The sequence below is a fragment of the Pan paniscus genome, chromosome 16 (genome assembly GCF_029289425.2).
Source record: "Pan paniscus chromosome 16, NHGRI_mPanPan1-v2.0_pri, whole genome shotgun sequence".
In the NCBI taxonomy this organism is placed as follows: Eukaryota; Metazoa; Chordata; class Mammalia; order Primates; family Hominidae; genus Pan; species Pan paniscus.
The window spans coordinates 82,860,441-82,884,006 of record NC_073265.2 but is presented as its reverse complement, the minus strand read 5'-3'; the positions used below and the strand labels follow the sequence as shown (position 1 = coordinate 82,884,006).

The following is a 23,566-nucleotide window of genomic DNA, read 5'->3' as shown; positions in this document are numbered from 1 at the left end:
CAGTGCTGCCAACTGACAATAAAATTTCCAGATCATAAAATTCAGTCATGAGGGCTTAAGTGCTAGGTGCATCATATGTTCTCACTCATAAGTGGGAGCTAAGCTATGAGGATGCAAAGGCATAAGAATGACACAGTCGACTTTGGGAACTCATGGGGGAAAGTGTGGGAAGTAGGTGAGGGATAAAAGACAACTAATAGGGTGCAGTGCATACTGCTCAGGTGATGGGTGCACCAAAATCTCACAAATCACCACTAAAGAACTTACTCATGTAACCAAACACCACCTGTTCCCCAAAAACCTATGGAAATAAAAAAACAAACGTTTTTTAAAGGAAAAAAATTTTCCAACAGAGAGATAAGAGGAAGGAAACCTTCTGCTGCTACTCCCAAAGACATTTCCATTTTCGAAGAAACTTTTCCAGCCTGCAGATAGATCACGTATGTTTTTCAATACTCAACAGAAGGTCCTTCGTATACTTTATAAAGACTAAGATCCAACAACAGTGATCACAGAGAGTTTTTATTTTTTAGAAAATAAGGAGAAAATCCATATCCATATCTTGTACAAAATGTGCTGGGTCCCTAAACTATTGGTTTCAATGTGTTTCTATCCCAAACCAAAATATTCTTGGGAGCTTTATCCATTTAGCAAGCTTGCTCCTTCAAAGAAAATAGAAAAACTTAAATTGCTTAGGACTTTGCATATAACACATCATGCTAAAAATAGCAGACATATTCACCTAATCCTTCCAACATCTCTGTGAAGGGAGTTTCATCCCCAGGTTTCTGCTGTGGTGACTGAGGTTCTGAGAACCTCCGTTTCACTGATCAGCAGTGACAGAGGCTGGATTGAACTTTGTGGAATGACAAAACAATGCCCTTGGTGTTTCAGCCCTTATCCCAGAGTTCTGCACCACGCCAGTCAGCGCATAGTAGCGATTAAGGGTGAAAATGCATTACATTAAAATAAGAAGGAAGTTTTAGGTTAAATATGATGTTTGAGAAAAATATCTTCTATGTGGCACTGGAGATAGACATGTGTGTTTGGAAATATCTTGTACGTGATATTTTGGGTAGAAATGAAGTGAGCTGACGGAAAAGAATTTGAAGAACATAACTTAGCAAGAAGAATATGTCTCCAGGAAAAAGCAATTTTAAAGGAAGCAAGAAAGAGGAACTGAGTTCGGGATACAGCTTGGGCGAACCCAAGGCATCTTCCTAGGAGAAAGGTCTGACTGTGGAGACAATGAGATTGCATTGAGCTTGCTTGCTGAGGAGTTCCTGGCACAGTGCCTTTCTCCCCCTGGTTTTGTTGTGATCAAGGTAAGTTAACCAGGTGTCCATGAGTTCTTGGTAAACTCCCCTCCCATGCATCACATCACTGCATGGAAGGAAACCTGAGAGGGAAGAAGAGGGGCTGTCGATGCTAATTGTATTTTCATTCAAGCTCTCTGGATTGCAAGAGATTTAGGGACTGTGCACCATGAGCAAGCTACTCTTCCCAAATTTGTGATCATCCTCCATTTGCCGCTAGGGGACTTAGATCATCACAGCACATTTAGGTTTCCTGACAAGCTAACATCAGGAGCACGCTGCATCTGGCCTCCGTGTTCAGTGGCGTGGTCAGGGAATTCTTTGAGTTCAAGATCCCTATTCCCAAATTCAAAGAGTGAAGGAAGAAAGACAAAAGCAAAGCCCCAGACAGGCAGGCTGTGTCCTGGCTGTGAAGCCAGGTTGTAAGTTGGAGAAGCACAGCTTCACATCTGGAAAAGGGGGTCGACAGCACCCTGAGGGTGTGGGGCAGGCAAGAGCCTACCAAGCCCTGTCCTCTGGAAACCGGATGTCAGCAACAGGAGCAAGGGAGGCAGCTGTCACTCCAAGGGCTGACAAGCCCTTGAGGCAGCTCCGATCTGATGAGAATTTGGAGGCATTTGTTTCCTTCCTCCCACTGACCTTTGTCAGCAGCAGGTTATCAGCCCCACACCTGCCTGTTCCCCCACCAGGTTGTAATAGACATGCACCACCCTCACGAGAGCATCCCCCACCAGGTTGTAATAGACATGCACCACCCTCACGAGAGCATCCCCCACCAGGTTGTAATAGACATGCACCACCCGCACGAGAGCATCCCCCACCAGGTTGTAATAGACATGCACCACCCTCACGAGAGCATCCCCCACCAGGTTGTAATAGACATGCACCACCCGCACGCACGAGAGCATCCCCCACCGGGATGTAATAGACATGCACCACCCGCACGGGAGCATCCATTTTAATCACAGATCTGGTGGAGAAAATATCATCTTTCCCCTAGCACCAAAGTTGGTATATTATGGAGTAGAATACCAAACTCACAAGAATTTCTTTTTTTTTTTTTTTTTTTTTTTTGAGACAAGAGTCTCTGTCTCCCAGGCTGGAGTGCAGGGGCGCCATCTCGGCTCACTGCAAGCTCCGCGTCCCGGGTTCACGCCATTCTCCTGCCTCAGCCTCTCGAGTAGCTGGGACTACAGGCGCCCGCCACCACGCCCGGCTAATTTTTTGTATTTTTAGTAGAGACGGGGTTTCACCGTGTTAGCCAGGATGGTCTCGATCTCCTGACCTCGTGATCCACCCACCTCAGCCTCCTAAAGTGCTGAGATTACAGGCGTGAGCCACCGCGCCCGGCCCATGACTTTCTAAAAGTTAAAAAAGATTCTAAAAGTTAAAAAAGATTCTAAATATCATACCTGAGCGGAACCACTTAAAAGACTGTCCCCCTCCTCAGATCTCGGGGGGAGGGGAGGAGAGGTGACGTGAGGGTGAGGCATTTACTTGTTTGGGGTGTTCAGGGTACTTCTGGGGGAACTTGAGAAGCCCCTTCCCACCCCCCCCACCCAGTGAATCTGGACTTCTGGGTGCACACCGGTCTGAGGAGAGCTCCCAGCAGGGCCTGGGTACTGGGCCCCCATCTCTTTTCTCTCACTGGTTTTAAGGGTGTCAGAGGCCAGCAGGTACCTACAGATCTAAACCCAGAAAGAGCACCCTCAAACTCCTCTTAGTCCCTTGAGCAAGCTCCCTTAGTATGAAATCTGAAGCTGCCAAACAATGCAAAAGAAAAAGGAGTCAAGACTGGGAAAAGAAGAAGAGGAAAATAACGATTTAAGATGCATTTCTTTCTTCCCAGAAGCTCAGCGTCTGGTAACAATGGATTAGAAACACTACTTCCCTTTCCCTCAGCCAGGATCAGGCAGCAAGTACTCCCAGTTGGAGGTTTTCACCAGGGTTTTATTTCGTCTGAGTTTTTTGTTTTGGTGTTTTGTTTGTTTTTCAGGAAACAGAGAATTTTTAAAAGGACAATTCATGAGGTTTTTCATTTTTCTTTAACTTTTGTTTTGACGTGAGATACAAGTGTTCCCATTGTGGAACATGAAATATGTACATATGTAATTCCTGAAAGTCCCTTTAGCCCAAAATAGGAAGAAAGGCAGACAGACAATCTTTGGGGAGGCAATACCTTTCTGGCAGGGATTGAATTGTCCAGGATAACGCTGTCCAGATTCCAGCCTAGACGTGTGCGCCGAGGGGCCTGCAGGAGATCTGGGAATTATTAACTGCAAGAGCAGCTCTGCACACTTTTCAGTTCTGCTTGCAGCTGCAAGGGAGAATTCTGAAGGCGGGGTGCAAGGTGTTGTTGCTAGCAGAAAGCCGCCTCTAGCGTGAATGGTGTGCAGCTGCTCACTCCCCCTCCCCCACAGCCAAGTGCAGGCGTTTTGAAGGGAGTGCTAGAGCTCCTAAAGTGATGAAAAGGAAACACCTTCCTAACCCGAAGGTGTTTCTAATTACAGCAGCTAATTACCAAACCTCCACTGCATTTAATTGCCACAAACAGAATCACAAAAGAACAATTAACAAGTAAAGCCCTGTACTAACAGTTGTGCCTAAAAAGGAAGTAGAGAGAGGGAGGGAGAGAGGAGGGAAAAGAAAGGGACTCTAAATCCTGTAGTCTGTTGTGAGCAGGTATACAGTTATTGTAAATAGTTTCTATGAACATTCACTTGTGAAATCTCAGGGCATTAAGTCTGCCAAAATCATCAGCTCAAAGTAGTGAAATTGATAACTGGTGAATGAACAACCAAGACCAATTATTTATGTTTTTGTTCACCTGAGTTTCTCAAGCTTCTGCTCGGCTCATATTGATCCCAGTTGGCTCAAGACATCTGTTTTTCCAGTTTTGTCAACATCCCCAGAGTTGCTTTTCATAAGTTATGATTTTGACAAAAGCTTAGAAAGGAGTGTGTTGATCTCACAGCAAAAAATGTGGCTTATCTCTAAAATGGAAAAGCCAAAATTCCTGAAGTTCAAGTGCTTGCACATGACACAGCTCACACACAAAAAACTCTATACCTGCTGTTGTGGGTTGAATTGTGCCCACTCCCCTTCATATGTTGAAATCCTGAGCCCCAGTACTTCAGAATGTGACCTTATTTGGAAATAAGGTTGCGGCAAATGAATTAGTTAAGGTTGTTACAGAAGGTAGCTAGTAAGGCATGAGCGGGACAGAAGAGGGCTCCCCGAACCCACACCCCAACAGGAAAGTCAGGTGGCCACCAGGTGATGGTCAGGCAGTTGTCACACTGTGACAGCCAGCACCAGGGAAAGGCAATTTCCCTGTAGATAGAAAACACCTGAAATTGGTGATCAACAGCTTCTTCTTTTTTTTTTTTTTTTTTTTTTTTTCCGAGATGGAGTCTCGCTCTGTCGCCCAGGCTGTAGTGAAGTGGCGTGATCTTGGCTCGGCATGATCTTGGCTCACCACTACCTCTGCCTCCTGGGTTCAAGTGATTCTCCTGCCTCAGCGTCCTGAGTAGCTGGGATTACAGGTGCACACCATCACACCCAGCTAATTTTTGTATTTTTCGTAGAGACGGGGTGTCACCATGTTGATCAGGCTGGTCTTGAACTCCTGACCTCTTGATCCGCCCACCTCGGCCTCCCAAAGTGCTGGGATTACAGGCATGAGCCACCATGCCCGGCCGACAGCTTCTTAATAAGATCTCAGGAATTGGGCTTGGGCTCGAGCATGTGCATTATGAGGCAAAATGGCAGAGGATGACCTTCCGGGGGCATTCCAGCAGAAAAGGGAAGAAGGCCTCAGGAGAGGATGCTTGCGACTCCAGTCAACACACTGCGCATGCTCACCTCTCAAGCGCTAGCAGGCCATGGCTCATGTGGGCAGGTCACCCTAAGGGAAGGATCAAAGAAAAGGGATGCAGGACGGAGAAGTATGCCAATGTGTAAAACCCTAAGTCAAAGGCCACATGCTGCACTTGACCTCCAAAATGTCCACTTGGCCCTCTTCCAAGTGCACTTGACTTCCTTTTCATTCCTGCTCTGAAGCTTTTTAATACACTTTCACTCCTGCTCTAAAACTTGCCTCCATCTCTTCTTCTGCCTCATGCCCTTCAATCGAATTCTTTCTTCTGAAGAGGCAAGGATCAAGGTTGCTGCAGACCCTTACGGATTCACCGCTGGTGACTTGGATAACTTCTGCTGGTAACAAGATGAGAGACATGCTGGAGTGACGAGGCCCTAATCCAATTTGACCAGTGTCCTTATAAAAAGAGGAAATTTTCACACACACACACACACACACACAGAGAGAACACCATGGAAGGATGAAGGCAGAGTGATGTGCCACAAGCCAAGGAACACCAAAGATTGCCAGCAAGCCGCCAGAATTTAGAAGAGAGGCATGGAACGGATTCATCCGCACGGCTCTCAGAAGGAACCAACCCTGCCACATCTTGATCATGGACTTCTAGCCTCCAGAACTGTGACATGATAAATTATAGCAGCCCAGCCAACTAATATAGCTACTGATTCTACCTCATGATGCCCTTGCCATTGGGCCTTTGCCCTATTTCCCCATTTGCCACCACATTTGTTCAGTTGTTCATCACCTTCTACCTGGACCATTGGAACAGACTCCTAGCTGCTCTGCTGCCTCCAGACTTTGCCATCATCCAGCGTCCCCCGCACCAGGGTGAGCTTTCCTTACTACAACTCTCACCATAGACTCTGTTAACTCAAAATATTAGAGACAGGTCTCCATCAATTAAGAAAGTTTATTTTGCCAGGGTTAAGGACACACTTGTGACACAGCCTCAGGAGGTCCTGATGACATGTGCCCAAGGTGGTCGAGGTACAGCTTGCCTTTTGTTTTTTTTGTTGTTGCTGTTGTTTTGAGATGGAGTCTCGCTGTCTCCCAGGCTGGAGTGCCGTGGCGTGATCTCGGCTCACTGCAAGCTCCGCCTCCCGGGTTCAAGTGATTCTCCTGCCTCAGCCTCCCGAGTAGCTGGGACTACAGGCACCTGGCACCACGCCTGGCTAATTTTTTGTATTTTTAGTAGAGACGAGATTTCACCATGTTAGCCAGGATGGTCTTGATCTCCTGACCTCGTGATCCGCCCGCCTCGGCCTCCCAAAGTGTTGGGATTACAGGCGTGAGCCACTGCACCCCGCCAGCTTGCCTTTTTTTTTTTTTTTTTTTTTGAGATGAAGTCTTGCTCTGTTGCCCAGGCTGGAGTGCAGTGGCATGATCTCGGTTCACTGCAACCTCCACCTCCTGGGTTTAAGCGATTCCCCTGCCTCAGCCTCCCAAGGAGCTGGGACTACAAGTGCGTGCCACCATGCCCAGCTAATTTTTGTATTTTTGGTAGAGACGGGGTTTCATCACGTTGGCCAGGCTGGTCTCGAACTCCTGACCTCGTGATCTGCCCACATCAGGCTCCCAAAGCGCTGGGATTACAGGTGTGAGCCACTGCACCTGGCCGTGCTTGCTTTTTTACAGTTTAGAGAGACATGAGACATCAATATGTGCAAGATGAACATTGGCTCTGTCCAATAAGGCAGGACAGGACAACTTGAAGTGGGGTCTTTCAGGTTAGAAGTAGATAAGAGACAAAAGGTTGCATTCTTTTGAGTCCTTGATCAGCCTTCCACTGAATACACCATTTAGACTGGGTCAGTGAATCTGCATTATTACATAAAAAATAAGGCAGAGGAAGCAATCAGCTGTGCATTTGTCTCTGGTGAGCCTCAGCAGGGGTGACTTTGAGTTCTGTCTGTCCTTTGTCCACAAGGAATTTCCTTGTGGAAAATTGTGAAGGAGGTATGTCGCTTCTTAACTCTGTAGCTATCTTATTTAGGAATAAAATGGGAGGCAGGTCTGTCTGACATAGTTCCCAGTTTGACTTTTCCCCTGACTTAGTGATTTTGAGGTCCCGAGATTTATTTGCCTTACACAGCTCTCAGGATTGGAATAATAATAAAAGCAATGAGAAATTAATAACCTCTTGATGAGTGTATTGTAAATATCAGGCATTGTGCAAGGCATAAGAAAAAGAAACGTAAAACGTAGTCCCTATTTTCCAGGAGCTCCCAACCAAATGGGGTGGGTGAGGGGAGGTACGTACTAGATAATTAGAGAGATGGTGCAATATGCATAGGGCACCATGGAGGCTGGGCATCGCTGGAGTAGGGGACATATTGTGAGGGGGTCTCCAGAAATGAAAGATTCCTGAGCCGAGTCCCAAAACACTGGATCTCAATTCTGGCTGCATTCTACAATCACCTGGGAAATTTCACCAGTGTAGATACCTGTGTCTGACTGGCCCCCAGACATTGATTTAATCGGCCTGGGATGCGGCTTGGTTTTAGGAAGTTGCAAAAGATCTCCAGGTGAGTCTAATGGGCAGCCAGTTTTGAGAACCTGTGTCCTAAAGCACTGATTTTCTGCAAATTGGAATCACCTGGAGAGTTCTAATAAACTCTGATGGCTGGGTCCCACCCCTAGAGATTGGATTTAATTGGTTTGGGTGCTGCCAGAAACTAAAGCTTTTTTTAATGCTCCCCAGGTGATTGTAATGCACAGACGAGGTCAAGAACCACTGCCTGAGAGGAATGCTTCTCAAAATTGAATGTGCATAGGAATCAGCTGGAGATCTTGTTAATATGCAGATTCCTAGTCAGTAGGTCTAGGGTGAGGTCTGGGGTCTTACCTGTCTAAGGGAGGCCCTAGGTGCTGATGTCCCTAGTCTTGCAGCCACACTTAGATTAGCAAGGCCCTAAGGAATGAGCACAAGTCCTCCAGGTGGAACTAATGTGGTCCTGAACTAGGATGGTGCTACAGGAGAGAGAACAAGGGATGGACTAGAGAGATTCTTAGCAATTATTCAATGAGACCTGGTATTTGATATGCATGTGAGAATGAGAAAGATGAGGGCTACAGTAGGGTTTCTAGCATGGAAGCCTCAGCCTTCATATTCACTACAAGAACAACCCAAATAATGCCAAAGACTTGCTGGATTTTTGGTCTGTTTCATGTTTACCAAGTACCATCTCCAGTGCTCCAGCTCAAATGTCCTTTCCTTTGTCATCATCCCAGACACCTCGCAGACAGAATCAATCATGCCTTCCTTGCTTTTCTTTTTTTCTTTATTATTATTATTATTATTATTATTATTGAGATGGAGTCGTGCCCTGTCGCCCAGGCTGGAGTGCAGTGGCGTGATCTCAGCTCACTGCAACCTCTGCTTCCCGGGTTCAAGCGATTCTCCTGCCTCAGCCTCCCGAGTAGCTGGGATTACAGGCGCGTGCCACCACACCTGGCTAATTTCCTTCCTTGCTTTTCTTTCCTCTTTCCCCAAAACAAAAAGTGCAAATCTTCATGCTTGCGGGGTGGGCCACGTCAGCATGTGCTTGAGAGAGCAGGCTGGGTGGCAGATGTGAGAACAGGAAAGAGCTCATGCCCTATATAAAGGAGCGGTAGCTACTCAGATGCCCCTGTGTGTGGCTTCACAGGAATATGGACCCAGTGTTGCCAGATCATTCATTTTCTAAGAAAAGCTGAAAATCTAGAATTTTCACATCATTCATTTTCTAAGAAAAGCTGAAAATCTAGAATTTTCAGATCATTCATTTTCTAAGAAAAGCTGAAAATCTAGAATTTTATGTGAAAACTCCAGGGTGTTAGAGGTTGGCAATTCAAATATTTTCAAACATCCTGTGGGCCAAACAAAATGGATGTGTGGGCTCAAATATAGCTGGGGGCCCCTTATTCATGACCTGTGCATCTTGTATCCTGCCACTTCCCAGTACACAATGACTGCTGTGACAGAGCTAACCTGGAATGCCATTTCAGCGAAGATGAAGAAGGGCCAGCTAGGGGGCCTTGAACTGCTTGGGTGTGAGCAGAACAAAGGGTGGGTGGGGTGGGTGAGTACAGGAGGAGAGTGTAGCACTGACAGGTAAAGCTAAGAAGCAGACTGATACTAGGCCAAGAGACTCTGAAAATCAAACAAAGGCAACTTGGACTTGATTCTGGAGATGATGGGGCCTGTGCTGGCTTGTGCTTTGGGAAGAAAGAAGGCAGATGTGTCCCACTCCACTTTATCTTTGTTTCTTTCTAGAATGTAGCCCTTTGTGGCCTAGTGCCACAGGTCTGCTTTTATCAAAGGATGCAGCGTGACCAACTCAAATGTCTTCGGGAACCATTCTGCAAACCTATATGTGTGTATCCAGCCAGGTATAAGACAGTTATAATTTGGGAATTGTGGGGTATTGGCCAGCTGGAGATAATTAGACATTCAGATCCAAAATTTCAAAAAATATTGTGGATGGAGAAAAAAAATTGCCCTAGAAGTTCTAGCTTGCAACCTCTGGATAAAGGTTTTCTTAACCTCGAAAGATACTACTGGTACCCTCAAAAGGCACTGTAGCCACCATACTTTGTCACTGATTCAAAAATACGAAGACCAGTGGTAGTGATCCTTATGGCTGAATGTTCACCTCGTATCTCTTAGTGTATAAATGATAGGGCTGCAAGATGTCAACTGACGAAGCAATGAGAACATCCTAGGATAGCAACTCAAGAGCCAGCACAAGGGTGGGAAGGGTGAATCCTAATCCCAAATGGACATATAGTCCTAATGACAGGCCTGCCACATAGTTTGTGACATATCAGCTTTTAAAGGTTTGTTTAGTTTTAATTAAAATTATACAGGATCATAGAACAAAATCAAAGATGAGTGTGAAAAGGAAAGTAAAAGTTCCCTTCTGCTACCAGTCTAACAAGATATACTAATAATAATATTGGTTAACAAAGTGTATCTTCATAATACAATCTTAATTATATAAATTAATATTAATAATATCTTAACAGTTAATATAAAAGGGAGGAGATTTGAGAATAATAATGCTTTGAAAGACAGTTGACTTTACATCAGGAAAATAAATGGGGGTGAAAAGATAATTAAGTATTTTTTTATTTTTATTTTTTAGACAGTCTTGCTGTGGCCCAGGATGGAATGCAGTGGCGTGATCTCGGCTCACTGCAAGCTCCACCTCCCGGGTTCACGCCATTCTCCTGCCTCAGCCTCCTGAGTAGCCGGGACTACAGGTGCCCGCCACCACGCCCGGCTAATTTTTTGTATTTTTTAGTAGAGACGGGGTTTCACCGTATTAGCCACGATGGTCTCAATCTCCTGACCTTGTGATCCACCCGCCTTGGCCTCCCAAAGTGCTGGGATTACAGGCATGAGCCACCACACCCGGCCAATTAAGTATTTTTTAAATACTGAAATTAAAAAAAAAAAATCTTAATAGCAAAATACTCTTCAAAATATCATGGTAAAACAAATACTTTAAAAAAATAAATTAACATCTTTAAAATGCTGGAAGGAGAAAAATCTGTCAACCCAGAACTACATAGCCAGAAAAAATATCTCTCAAAAATAAGGGTAGAATAAAGACTTTTTAGATAAGGGAAAGCTGAAAAAAATTCATTGGCAGCAAGCCTGAACTATGACAGTTCTTCAGTCTACAGGGAAAGAATACTAAGTGGAAACTCAGATATATAAGAAGAAATGAAAAATTTGCTGGAAATGGTAAACATGTAGATACATATAACACAGTACTGTCTAATTTCTTTAAAAGACAACGACCATTTAAAGGAAAGCAATATTGTATTGTGGGATTTATAAACTATGTAGAATTAAAATACAAGATAGCAATAACACAATCATCATCTTTCAGGCCCCTGTCCCCTCCTTACTTACTCCCCTGCTAAGCCCAGACATTATGAACAAGAACTGGATTTAAATTTTGGCACTACCACTTCCTAAGCAACCTCTGTCAAATCATTCAAATTCTCTAAACCTCAAATTCCTAGTCTCAATGTTGGTGGTTTTATCACCATCTCCACAGGCTTAGAGTGCAGGCAGGAGCATGTCGGCCTGGGCTGTGAGCCCAGGGTTTTGGTCCCCAGAGCCCACTGAACCCCAGTGCTGTACAGTCGCACTGTGATGCCATAAAGTATCTATGTGACCATGGCAAGCCACTCACTGACGCTGGTCCCCAGAAGCTCATCCATCAACCACGCACACCCACTAGCCTGCTCAGCTACCATTTGGCACCTTTTCCCCGGTCCCAGCCTCTCTTCATGGGGCAATACCCTCCCCACTGGAGGATAAGCCCAGCATTGTTGCTGCATCCCCTGGTGCCCATCCATTGAGAGACCAGTGGGTATCCCACCCTTCTGCTGGTTACTGCACTGCCACTGGGCACCACAGACTACTAACACTGAACCCGAACGTTCAAGTCATCAAAGGGTCAGTGACCAAGCAGAGAACCCTCAGGATGTGTGCTCACAGGATGGCCAAAGAGGAAGTATAGTCCCCTCCAGGTGACAGTACCACATCAGCATGTCCTTGCCCAAAATCATTCCTTGAGTACCTACTATGTGCCAGCCATTGTGCAAAGCATTGAAAACACAAGTTAAGAAAAACACATGCTGAAATTTTGGGGGCAGGTGACATGGGGTAGACAGACACACCTCAAAGAAGACACATTTAACACAGAGCCATCAAAACAATAGCAATACTGTCAGGTCACCTTCATGGAGTATCCACAATATGCTACGCACCCCTGTGTCAGTTCTCCAGGGCCACCATAACAAATCACCACAAACTTCGTGGCCTAAAACAACAGAAATTCATTCTCACACCGTTCTGGAAGCTAGAAGTCCAAAACCAAGATATCAGCAAGGCCACACTGTCTCCAAAGACTCTAGAGGAGAATCCTTCCCTGCCTCTTCCCACTTCTGGTGGCTCCAGACGTTTCTTGAATTGTGGCTGTGTCACTCCAGTTTCTGCCTCCATCTTCACATAACCTTCTTCTGTGTCTCTTTTTCTTAAATCTACCTCTGCCTTTCTCTATAAGGAACCTGTCATTGAATTTAGGGCACACCCTAAATCCAAGGAAATCTCATCTCGAGATCCTTAATTACATCTGCAAAAATCTTTATTCCAAATATGGTTACATTCTGAAGTCTCCAGTGGACATTTCTTTAAAGGGCTACAATTCAACCCACTATAGCCCTTTATAGACATGGACTTCCCCAGGCCTCAAAACAATCTTCTAAGGCAAATACTGTTAATACCCTCATTTTACATATGGTGAAACTGAAGCCCAGAGAAGCTAACACTTTGCCCAAAATGACATGATTAATAATGTGAGAGCCAGGATTTGAACCCTGGTCTCTCTGATGTCTTGATGCTACTTTTTAGAACCTCCCATTCTTTATACATCCCATGAGAGTTGGAAGCAGACTGGGCTAATCCAACCTTCAAAGTCAGAGACATGTTCTCAGATGGAGGTACAGCTAAACCCAGCACTGATAGATGAGTAAGTTGAACCAGAAGAAGAAACCAGGAAGGGGCATCCAAGCAGAGGAAGTAGCATGGCCCAGGGAACAGTCTAGTTTACTGCCAAGGAACAGTACATCACTCATGATAGCTGCTGCATGGGGTGCAAGAGAGAGAAAAATGAGCAGCCCCAGAAACAGAGCTCTACAAGGTCAGGGCCCAGAGGGCTTTGGGTGCCAGAGGGAAGCTGACCTTTGTCCTACAGGCTGTAGGGAGCCATTGAACTGGGTGAAGCAGAACAGGTATATAAGCTAGGGTGGGACTGTGCAAATGCTAGACTGTGGGGCACACTGGCCAACATGGAGAAGTTACCCAACTCCTATTGGCTGTCCCCACCTGGTTGTTCTGCTCTAAGCCTGCTGGTGTAAGGACTGGTAGAGTTGGTGCCACTCAGGGCCGCTGGTTCCCAGGCCCCAGCTCCAACACTCATCTCTGCCTGCTGGGCTTAGAATCTAAGCCTAACTCTCAAACTTACCGACATTTGAAAAAGGCATTTCTGATAGAAATGAAAATGGGGTGGTTACCTCAAACGAGCAACGGCAACGCAGGAGTCACACATGATTGGCTTACTGCTGGAAAGGTCATGAGCACCCGGAGGCAGTCCGTCTCTCTCCCCGAGGCCCAGGAAGGCCGAGTTGATCAAAGCCCCTGCACACACAAGCAAAGCACCCAAGGAATGTATCAGGAAGGTGAAGGTAAACAGGACGCAGCTAAGGGCCCAAAGCGAGGGGAGCAGTGGCTGCCTCCCAAGTTGTGGCTATCCTGAGGGACCCAGACCACAGCCTAGAGGGTGGGCAGAGGGGGACATTGGCAGAACAGATGATTTTAACCTTGCTAGCAGCAGCCCCCATTCTGATTGCCTGCGAACTCAGCCGCCGAGTTCCTGCTATGCATGCCTGTGGCCGATGCCGGGTAGACTCAGGGCGGGGCTATTTGCTCACTGGAATCCTGTGTATTTTGTGGGCAGTGAGGGTGTCACAGTTAGACCTAAGCTTCACGGTGAAAATATTCATGCTTCACCGGGAGAAAGCTAATGGGTGATGATAGGAGGGTGCCCCTTAAATGGGCTCTAAGGACAAGCAATGGTTGCTGGGCTCCAGCCTCTGCGCAAGCCTCTCGGGATTTTGAGTTAAACACTAGTAACAGCTCTTCTCACATGTCTTGTTGCAGTGTTCCATGAACTGGACAATCTTTTTCTTTTCTTTTTTTTTTTTTAAGAAGTACACATTTTCTGTGGTTTACCAAGTTTGACAAAGAATTGAGAGAAATGTTGATGAACTAGAGAGAAAGGGCTGATAGCTCAGGTAATTATGCTTGATTTCAGTTCAACACTTATGGAGAATCTACTATGTGGCAGACACCAGGCAGTGTATTTTACGGCCTAATAGCTTGGGCTCCTCTCTTCTCAGGTGCCACTCAGGACCCTGCGGCCCTTGCACTTATGTAACGATTCAGCCTCAACCTTTCTCCTCTGTTCCCTGCCTGCCTTCCAGGTATGAGATACCACAGGGCAAAGAATACAGCAGTTTCGTATGCAGAGCCAGGCTGCCTGGGATCAGTCTTGGCATTCCCACCTCCACGTGGCTCAGTTTCCTCATCTATAAAATGGGTAATAATAGTACCTACCTCATAAGGTTGCCCTGAGGATAAGCAAGTTATCTGCTGGAAAGTGCTTAGGCCAACGCCAGGCACCTAGTGCGTCCTCTGCAAGCTCCATCTCTTATTCAGGGAGCCTCAAGTCCCCCAGTTTCATATCCTCGGTGCCAGGTTTCCTTAGCCAAGTGTGCCAAGGGAACTTCCGCATCTTTTTTTTTTTTTTTTTTTTTTTTGAGCTGGAATGCAGTGGCGCGATCTCTGCTCACTGCAAGCTCCGCCTCCTGGGTTCACACCATTCTTCCGCCTCAGCCTCCCAAGTAGTTGGGCCTATAGGCGCCCGCCACCACACCCGGCTAATTTTTTGTATTTTTAGTAGAGACGGGGTTTCACCGTGTTAGCCAGGATGGTCTCGATCTCCTGACCTCGTGATCCGCCCGCCTCGGCCTCCCAGAGTGCTGGGATTACAGGCATGAGCCACCACGCCCGGCCTCACTTCTGCATCTTATAAAACTTTTTTCAGCCCCACATCTCTCCCAAACAAGCCCCTCTCCTGGTTAAATTGTTCTAGCTACCACTGATCACAATATTGCTTCGCTAGCCATAACTTTCAATAATTTACTGGATTCATTTAAAGTGTTTTTAATTACAAATGTTCTAGTTCAGTTAGATACAAAATTAAATGCAGCAAGTAATTTTATTTTCTCCATATATTATCTCCAGAAAGAAATTGGAGTAGCTTAGTGCATCCTTATTGTCAAAGGGTTTCTCAGCCCACGTGATTCTGTAGGAAAGGAACTTCCCACTGTTTGCTGAAGATGTCAACCACTAGTGAGGTAGAGGCAGGAAGTGGAGCAAATACCATCAAGCTGATGGACAGCATATGTTTGTCTCTCCGGTCAGAAATTCACACTTGGGGAACACTAGTTCATTCTCCTACCTGGCCCTTTAACTTTCTCAGGATCTCCCTGACAAGTAGCCTTCAACCTCAACACCGTCAGTGTCTCTCACGGCAGTTCAGCTAGAGACACAGAAGAAAAAAGATAGATGGGCTTGATGTAAGTCAGGTGAATGGGTGTCTGGGTAAGAGTTTGTGTGTAGCAGATGCCAATGGGGTGGGGGAGGGAGAGCGGGAGGATATTGGCTATCTCATGGCTGGAAGATTTATAAGTAAGTAGCAGGAAAATTATTTCTATGACAAACTTGTTAGGGTTTATGAGATCACTTAAGGGAAAGAACTTTGAGACTGAAAAAAGTGCTACATAAATAGACTGTTTTGAAAGGGGAGTACAGTCAATTAGTAAGCTTTCCAAAGTCAGAGGACTTTGTCGTACACGCACTTTTTACACTTGGTAATAGAATGTTGGATAAAAGTCACAGGTTGGTGGAATGAGTTGACTTATTCTCACTCTTCATTACTCTTAAATAAATATTGGGTCTGAAGGCAGGAGTTCTGGAAGGAGAGCCATGTGCATACAGTGTTTCAGCCCCATTTGGCATATTAGGAAATTTGGAACTAAAAAATTTGTAGCCAAGGGCACATGCCTACAAAGTGACAGAGCCAGCACCAGACCAGGGCTGTCTGCTACCCGAAGCTCACAGACCATTCCAGGAAAAGGCCCAGTCACGGCTAGGCCTGGGTGTCTACACCCTTTATGTTGCCAGATTTAGGGATTAAGTCAGATTCTTAACTTTAACTCGGCCCAAGCAGTTTCCTCCCAGGGCTGATACTGACAAAACACTGCATTTTGGTTGAAAGGACTGTGCAGTCAGCCTCTTCACCTCTTCTGTCAGGAGTTCTTGTGGAAGCACTGACGCCAGTGCCATCTCGGAAAGCGTGGGATCCTCCCTTCTTTCCATCTCAAACTCCATGGCTGGGCAATCGGGGCAGGAGGCAAAGGGGGCGGGGTTGGGGCGGGGGTAGCAGAGGGTGGGGCTGGCAGAGGGTGGAGTTAGAGGTCCTGTTCAGGTACCTCTCCAGCATTTGGTCAGGCCCTGCCGACCCAAGTTTGCATCCTGGAAGGCTCTCTCAGGCACCTTGTGCCATTTTATGGGCAAAGTACGTGAAGGTCATTGTGCCATCCTTGGAAGAGGCAGGCTGTGCGTGAAACAAGGGCCTGTCTGCCCTGCCCCATGGAGGATTCCAGAACAGGGTCTGCACATACACTGCCCAGGCTCGAGATTTAATGGTTCCCCTCCCCAAGTTTGTCACACGCGAGATGGTTTTGGGTGGTACAAGTGGAAACACTTTTTATGGCACTTATGCATTTATTTTAATGCATATTAGCTATGCGTAGCCCAGCTAACCTGTGATTTCACAGCTACTGCTTAGGAAAAGCTAATTTCATAGATCTATAGAACATTTGATGTATTAGTGATGTACCGTTTCCATGTCTCCAATTAGCTCCATACTGGAGCAAGAACATATACACATCACCCTCCCAAGTATGAGAAAAGTGAGAAGAAACAACATTTCAGAGGTGTCTTAGCATGTTAGATGGGAATATAGGAAAGAGGTGAGGAACAAGTGTTCTGAAGTCAAATTGCCTGGGCTGGCCATGCTGGTCTTTTAATTTCCTAGCTGTGTGACCAAGGGGCAAGTGCCTTAATCTCTCTGTATTACTTTAAGTGTTGAGCCATTATAATTTGTTGAGTCGGCCGGGCGCAGTGGCTCATGCCTGTAATCCCAGCACTTTGGGAGGCCGAGGCAGGCGGATCACGAGGTCAGGAGATCGAGACCATCCTGGCTAACACGGTGAAACCCCGTCTCTACTAAAAAATACAAAAAATTAGCTGGACATGGCGGTGGGCGCCTATAGTCCCAGCTACTAGAGAGTCTGAGGCAGGAGAATGGTGTGAAATCGGGAGGTGGAGTTTGCAGTGAGCCGAGATCGTGCTGGGCGACAGAGCGTGACTCCATCTTAAAAAACAAACAAACAAACAAAAAAAACAAAAAGAATTGATTGCGTCCTTTGTTACTGCAGCTAGCAATGTCCTCATACTGCCCCCATGCAAAACCCTGGAAAAGGATGTTCTCATCTGTAAATGTAGCCATTTGAAAAGGCATAAAGTTACCAAAACTAAAAGCAGTGATTTACAACATTTAATAACTTAGTATTGTTGGAAATAATAACATAACATAATGTGTTCACGCCTGTACAATTTTTAAAAAATTATTCTGCTAATCGAAATCATCAGAGTTAGCAAAGATGCCGCCAGTGTGCTTGGAATTTAGCTCTTTGAGTAGGTGCAGGTCTGCTGCCCTCAGGCTACCACACTGGCTAGGCTTTCTCAGTCACTGATTGGGTCTGCACCAGGCAGCAAAGATTTCACTGTCATAGACCTGCAGGCAGATGAGCTCTAACTTTAGGGAATGAGAATATCGCCTTAAAATTAGCATGGCCTCTACTAGAGCACTTTAAGCTAAAGACATTTCTTGTCAACAAATACTTGTTGTTGTTGTTGTTATTTTGCTATTTTAAGCTAAAAAAGGTTTAACAATAATTTTTCAAATTAATAATATACAAGTCCTCAATAAAAAGAATGAAAGCAAACGGTTTTATAAACTTTTTTAGAAATAAGAGGTTTTTATTGCAGAAGCAATACATGTTTATTTTTGCAAATTTAGAAAATGAAGAAAAGAACAAAGTATTTTAAATTGCTTAGAGTCCAGCTAATCATGAAGTGTGTATATGAGCATATAGATATGTATATATGTATATGTACTTATGTGTACGTTACCATTTTACTTTTTCTGCCCAAAATTAAAGTCATACATACCTTCTATTTTGTAACTTTCTATTTTTCAGTTCACATACTGCAAACATTTCCCTGTTTCATTATTCTCCAACATCATTTTAAACCTTCCCTGCCAATTTCCCACAGCCTTCCACCCAACTTCCTCTTTTTTCACTAAAAGCAGACGACTTCACCTCTTTCTACTCAGAAAAATTAGAAGCCATCAGAAAGCAGCAACTCCCTCATTTTCCTGTTACTGAGCTTGCAAACCTCCCTGGAAATGCGCACACATACTCTGTCCCTTTGCTATGATGGAGAAGGCAATTCTTTGCCAGCTCTGCCCGCTCCTCCAGAATCTGCTTTGGGTCCAGCCTTCCCCACCTGGCCCAGCTCTCCCCTAAGCTCTAGTTGGGAATATCCAACAGCCTTCCAGCCCCTTCTCTTGAATGGCTCCAGTGCACCCCAAAGTCTACATTTTCCAAGGCTGGCGCTCATTCAGTGTTCTCTGTCATGTGCCAGTAGGTGCAAGAGACCCAAAAGTCATCTTCACTGCCTCCCTCTCCCTCACTCCATATCCAGTTGGTCACTGAGGCCATTCAAATCTCCCTTCCAGATATCTCTTGAATTTGTCTAGTTATGTGCGTCTCCGGCACCACTACCCTCCTTGTCTCTGGACTTCTGAAGTCTTTTCATCCACTCTGCCCTCCTCCTATCCATTTGCCAAATGACAGGCAAAGAGATGCCTTTTATATTTAAATCATGCACACCCTGGCTCAGAATCTTGCAGGGCTTTCTATTGCTCTTAGGAACTACATAAAGTTCTTCCACCTGGCTTCCATGACCCTCCATAGCCCGGCTGATGTTCACCTCCCCAGGCTCATCTCACCTTAAGTGGCCTCTATGCTCTCTGCACCTCTGCTGCACTACCCAGCTTCCCATTCCTCATGCTTTTTCTGCTTTCACTCACCACAGGACCTTTGCATATACTGTTCTCCCTGTCCAGAATGCTCTTTCTCTTTTTTGCTAGTTATCCCTTTTTAAGTAGTTCTTCTTCAAGGAACCCCTTTTTGACCTCTTTTACTAGATAAAATCCCATTATTGTAGGCTCTCAATTTATCTCTCACTCATAGCACATGTTCCACCTGCAACATTATACTTGCTTACGTGTTTGAGGTCTGTATTAGTCTGTTCTCACATTGCTACAAAGAACTACCTGTGACTGGGAAATTTATAAAGAAAAGAGGTTTAATTGGCTCATGGTTCCATAGGCTGTACAGGAAGCATGGCTGGGGAGACTGCGGGAAACTTCGAATCATTGAAAAAGGTGAAGAGGAAGGAGGCACATCTTACATGGCTGGAGCAGGAGAAAGAGTGAAGGGAGAGATTCTACACACTTTTAAACAACCACATCCCATGAGAACTCACTTACTGTCACAAAAGCACCAAGGGGGAAGTCCACCCCATGATCCAAACACCTCCCACCAGGCCCCTCCTACAACATTGGGAATTACAATTCAACATGAGCTTTGGGTGAGGACACAAATCCAAACTATATCAAGGTCTATCCCCATTAAATTCTGAGTACCTTGGGGGCAGGAGTCATGACTAATTTGCATATATATATATCCCCAGCACTTAATCCAGTGCCTACCTTATGGTGTCACTTAATGGACATTCGAGAATGAATGAATGAGTTAAAAGTACCTCTAACTCCACAGATCTAAGATAAACTCAAGGTCTTTTCTCTGAAATAGGCTTTTCATCTAGTTTCCACTCCCATAGAATGGCTTGAACATCCATCTGGAGATGGAGTCAGAAGCCCAGAAGTGGTCTATTATGGGCTGACTGTATCTACCCAAAAAAGATATGTTGAAATCCTAACCCCCAATACCTCAAAATGCAACCTTATTTGGAAATAGGACCACTGCAGGTGTAATTAGATAAGATGTGGTCATCCTGGAGTAGGGTGGGCCCTAATCCAATATGACTGGTGTCCTTATAAAAAGGGGGAAATTTGGCCAGGTGCAGTGGCTGACACCTATAATCCCAGCACTTTGAAAGGCTGAGGCAGGTGGATCACGAGGTCAGGAGATCTGAGACCATCCTGCTAACACGGTGAAACCCCGTCTCTACTAAAAATACAAAAAAAATTAGCTGGATGTGGCAGTGGGCGCCTGTAGTCCCAGCTACTCAGGAGGCTGAGGCAGGAGAATGGCGTGAACCCGGGAGGCGGAGCTTGCAGTGAGCCGAGATCGCGCCACTGCACTCCAGCCTGGGTGACAGAGCAAGACTCCGTCTCAAAAAAAAAAAAAAAAGGTGGGGGTGAAAATTGGACACAGACACATACATACAGGGAAAACATCATGTGAACATGAAGGCAGAGACCACGGTGTTGCTGCTACAAGCCAAGGGACCACAAAGACTGCCAGCAAGTCACCAGAAGCTAGGAGACAAAGATGGAGCAGAGTCTCCCACGCTGCCTTAGAAGGAAGCATCTGTGTCAACACCTTGATCTTGGCCCTCTACCGTCTATGATTGAGAGACATAATCTCTGTTCTTCTGAGCCACCCAGATTGTGGTATTTTGCTCCCTAGAAAAATAATACACCATCCTTGATCTTTCCCTCCCTCTTATACCCGCCCCCCCAACAATATCCAATCCATCACCACCACATTCCATTGGTTTTACCTCCTGAATTCCTCCTCTCCCATCCACCTTCTCACCATCTCCACCTCCACCACAGGATCCAAATGCCCCTTGTCTCTCCTGAACTACTGCAGTGGCATTCTGGCTGGTCCCCAAACCCATTATGCCCCTTGCAAACTTTCCTCCCCACTGCAGCCACAGTGATTTCTCTGCAAATCTGACTTTGTCCCACAACCTTCACCACCCTTGACCCCTTACCCCTTCCCTGGCCACACTGAAGCTGCCCATTACTCTTACCATAAAGACATGCCCAGAGGGTACCCTGTCTCCCCTCCAGACCTTCACCGGCTCCCAGACCCCACTCTGTAGGCCAGCTGGCCAGCCTCCTTCTGTCCCCTGAACAAGCCATGCTCCCCCGACAACTGGGCCCTTGCAGTGAGTGTGGCAGCCCCTCTGCCTGGCCTGCTCTGCCTCACTCCACCCATTCACCACGTTTCTCCAGCACATCCTGCAGGTCACAATTCAAAAGTCATTGGTTTTTAGAGAAATCTTCCCTCATCCCTGGATGAAGTTAAATGCCACTGATACGCCCTCTCTTCATATCCCATCATTCCTCATCATGGCACTGACCATGATTTGTGAATTGCATTTATTTCTGAGTTATCTGACTGTTATCTCTAAGTTTCATTAAGGAGAGGCCATGTCTGTTTTGCTCACTGTTGCTCTCTGGCCATCAGCACAGGGCCAACATGCAGCTGTAGAATGAGTGAATGAAAAATGATTCTTTTGCCAGAATAAAATAAGACACAGTGAATTTAACTGATCTTATTTCTCTCCATGTAGACTTTTCCCATTATTTTATAAATGTATCAATACTGTGATACATTACCAAAAAGATAACTTTGTGCACATATCTGGTTTCTTCAAGACAAATTATTGAAATACATTGAATACACAAAGGTTTTGAAGGTCCACCTAATTGTTTAGAATTTTCTCAAATGAGAAAGTATTAACCATAAACAGATACGAGAGAGAGGGATAGAAGAAAGGGAAAGAGAAAGAAAAAGAAGGTGAGAGAGAGGAAGCAGGAGGAGGAAAAAGAAGGTAAGGAAAAAGGAAAAGAGAAAGGTAAGGGAAAAGGAAAAGAGAAAGGGAAAAGGGAGGGGAGGGAAGAGGGAGAGAAGGGAAGAGGGAGGGAGAGAAGGAAGGAAAGGAGGGAGGGAGGGAGAGAGGAAGGAAGGAAGGGAGGGAGGGAGGGAGGGAGGGACGGAGGGAGAAAGGGAAAAAAGAAGAATCAAAAAAGGAATGAAGAAAAAGATGATGACCTAAGGTAACCAGGCTTTGTCTCCCTGGGAAGCAGTCTCTGCTGAGACTGTTGCCCAACCAGTTTCCTAGGCCCACTCTGTCTGTATCCCTGCCAAGCCATCCCTGGGAAAGGAAAAGTTAGACACTCACAAATCCCAAGGTTTAAGATGATAAAGACCCTACGAGGCAGGGGCGAAGCAGTTCAGGGCTTTTTGTTCCTCTGCCCCTTTGTTCCAGCCATTTCTTCCATCTCAAAGGATTTTCAGCTGCACCAAGAGCCTGACACTTTGGCCATCGTCATTCTCACAGGCTTCTCCAGCGAGAGACAAAGCAATGTTGGCACTGAGGAGGGCCCACAATAAAGGGGGAACTAAGAAAGAAGAAAGCACCCAGAGAATCTGGCTGGGCCCAGTATACTCAGTTGCTGCAGCAACTGAAAGTTAAACAATGAAGAGGGGAGGGGACAGCCACTTTCTACCCTCCGTCCAGTTGTCATGGATACCGGGATTTTAAAAGTAAAGGGGTGAAAGGTTTTCTTTATGCTTTAGAAACAGTGCCTTTTTTTCACTTACTTGGCTTGTATCCTTGCTCCAGGTTGGGGACCTTCCATTGTGAGTCTTACTGGAAGGCGGCTTGGACAGGAGGATGACTGCAAGATGCTTTTGGTAAAGGTGATCTTCTGGCCAGTAGCTCTAAGATCCATTTCTGTGTAAGCCAGGCAGAAAGGCTGAAGCACTCGTGGAAATTTCCATCCACCAGAATGTTCTATCTACGTGGCAGGAAGGCTGTCTCCTTGACCTCTTTCCTCCCAGTGTTCTGATTCTCCCAGGAGTGCTCACTGATAGGCAGTTCCTTAAGGTTTTAGCCTTGCCCCTCCACTTCCATCTGCCCCCCACCACCCACTCAGAGACCCGCAGGTGGCTTCCTCCTCCAGAACTTTTCAGGATGAATACAGCACAGCTCCTGCCTCTGATGTTGTCTCCTGGCTTCTTTACCCTGAAACAATGTCAGGGCCCTGGCAATCTTGCGGTTCAGCATTGTTGGTAAGAAGGTCATCAGCTTTGCTGACCAAGAGTCAACACTCAGCTCTACCATTCACCAGAATGACTTGGCAGGGTACTTAATTTCTCAGAATCTAATTTTCTCATCTATAAACACAGATTATAACATCTACCACATGGCACTGTTGGGAGTGTGAAGTGAGATAATGTAGCAGGCACTGCAAAAGCGATAGTGTCCTTGCCCATGTCTCCAGCACCCATTCCGCTCCCTCCACATCTGCACACACTCACACGCGTTTTCATACACTCATGCATGCATGCTCACACCCGCACTCAGACACACACACTCCCGCACAATCACACACACATGTGCAGCCACATCCGTTCACACACACTCACACACGTACTTATACACTCTCACACACACTCATCACACACACTCAGCTGTCCATTTTCGACCCGAAATGAAAGCCACTGGAATGTCTTATTTTAGTGCCTATCAGGCAGGAGGGAATACAGCCGCCTGGTAGAAGCAATT

The 23,566-nt window shown here is 45.8% G+C and overlaps 1 long non-coding RNA gene across 1 annotated transcript in view; it reads right to left on the bottom strand.

Moving 5' to 3' along the window:
* Positions 1 to 23,566, bottom strand: part of LOC117976108 (uncharacterized) — a 149,153-nt gene that overhangs the window by 38,438 nt on the left and 87,149 nt on the right. The window contains exon 3 of the long non-coding RNA XR_010110082.1: positions 13,270 to 13,393. This is a non-coding gene — a long non-coding RNA (uncharacterized LOC117976108). The remainder of the gene's footprint in view (positions 1 to 13,269; positions 13,394 to 23,566) is intronic.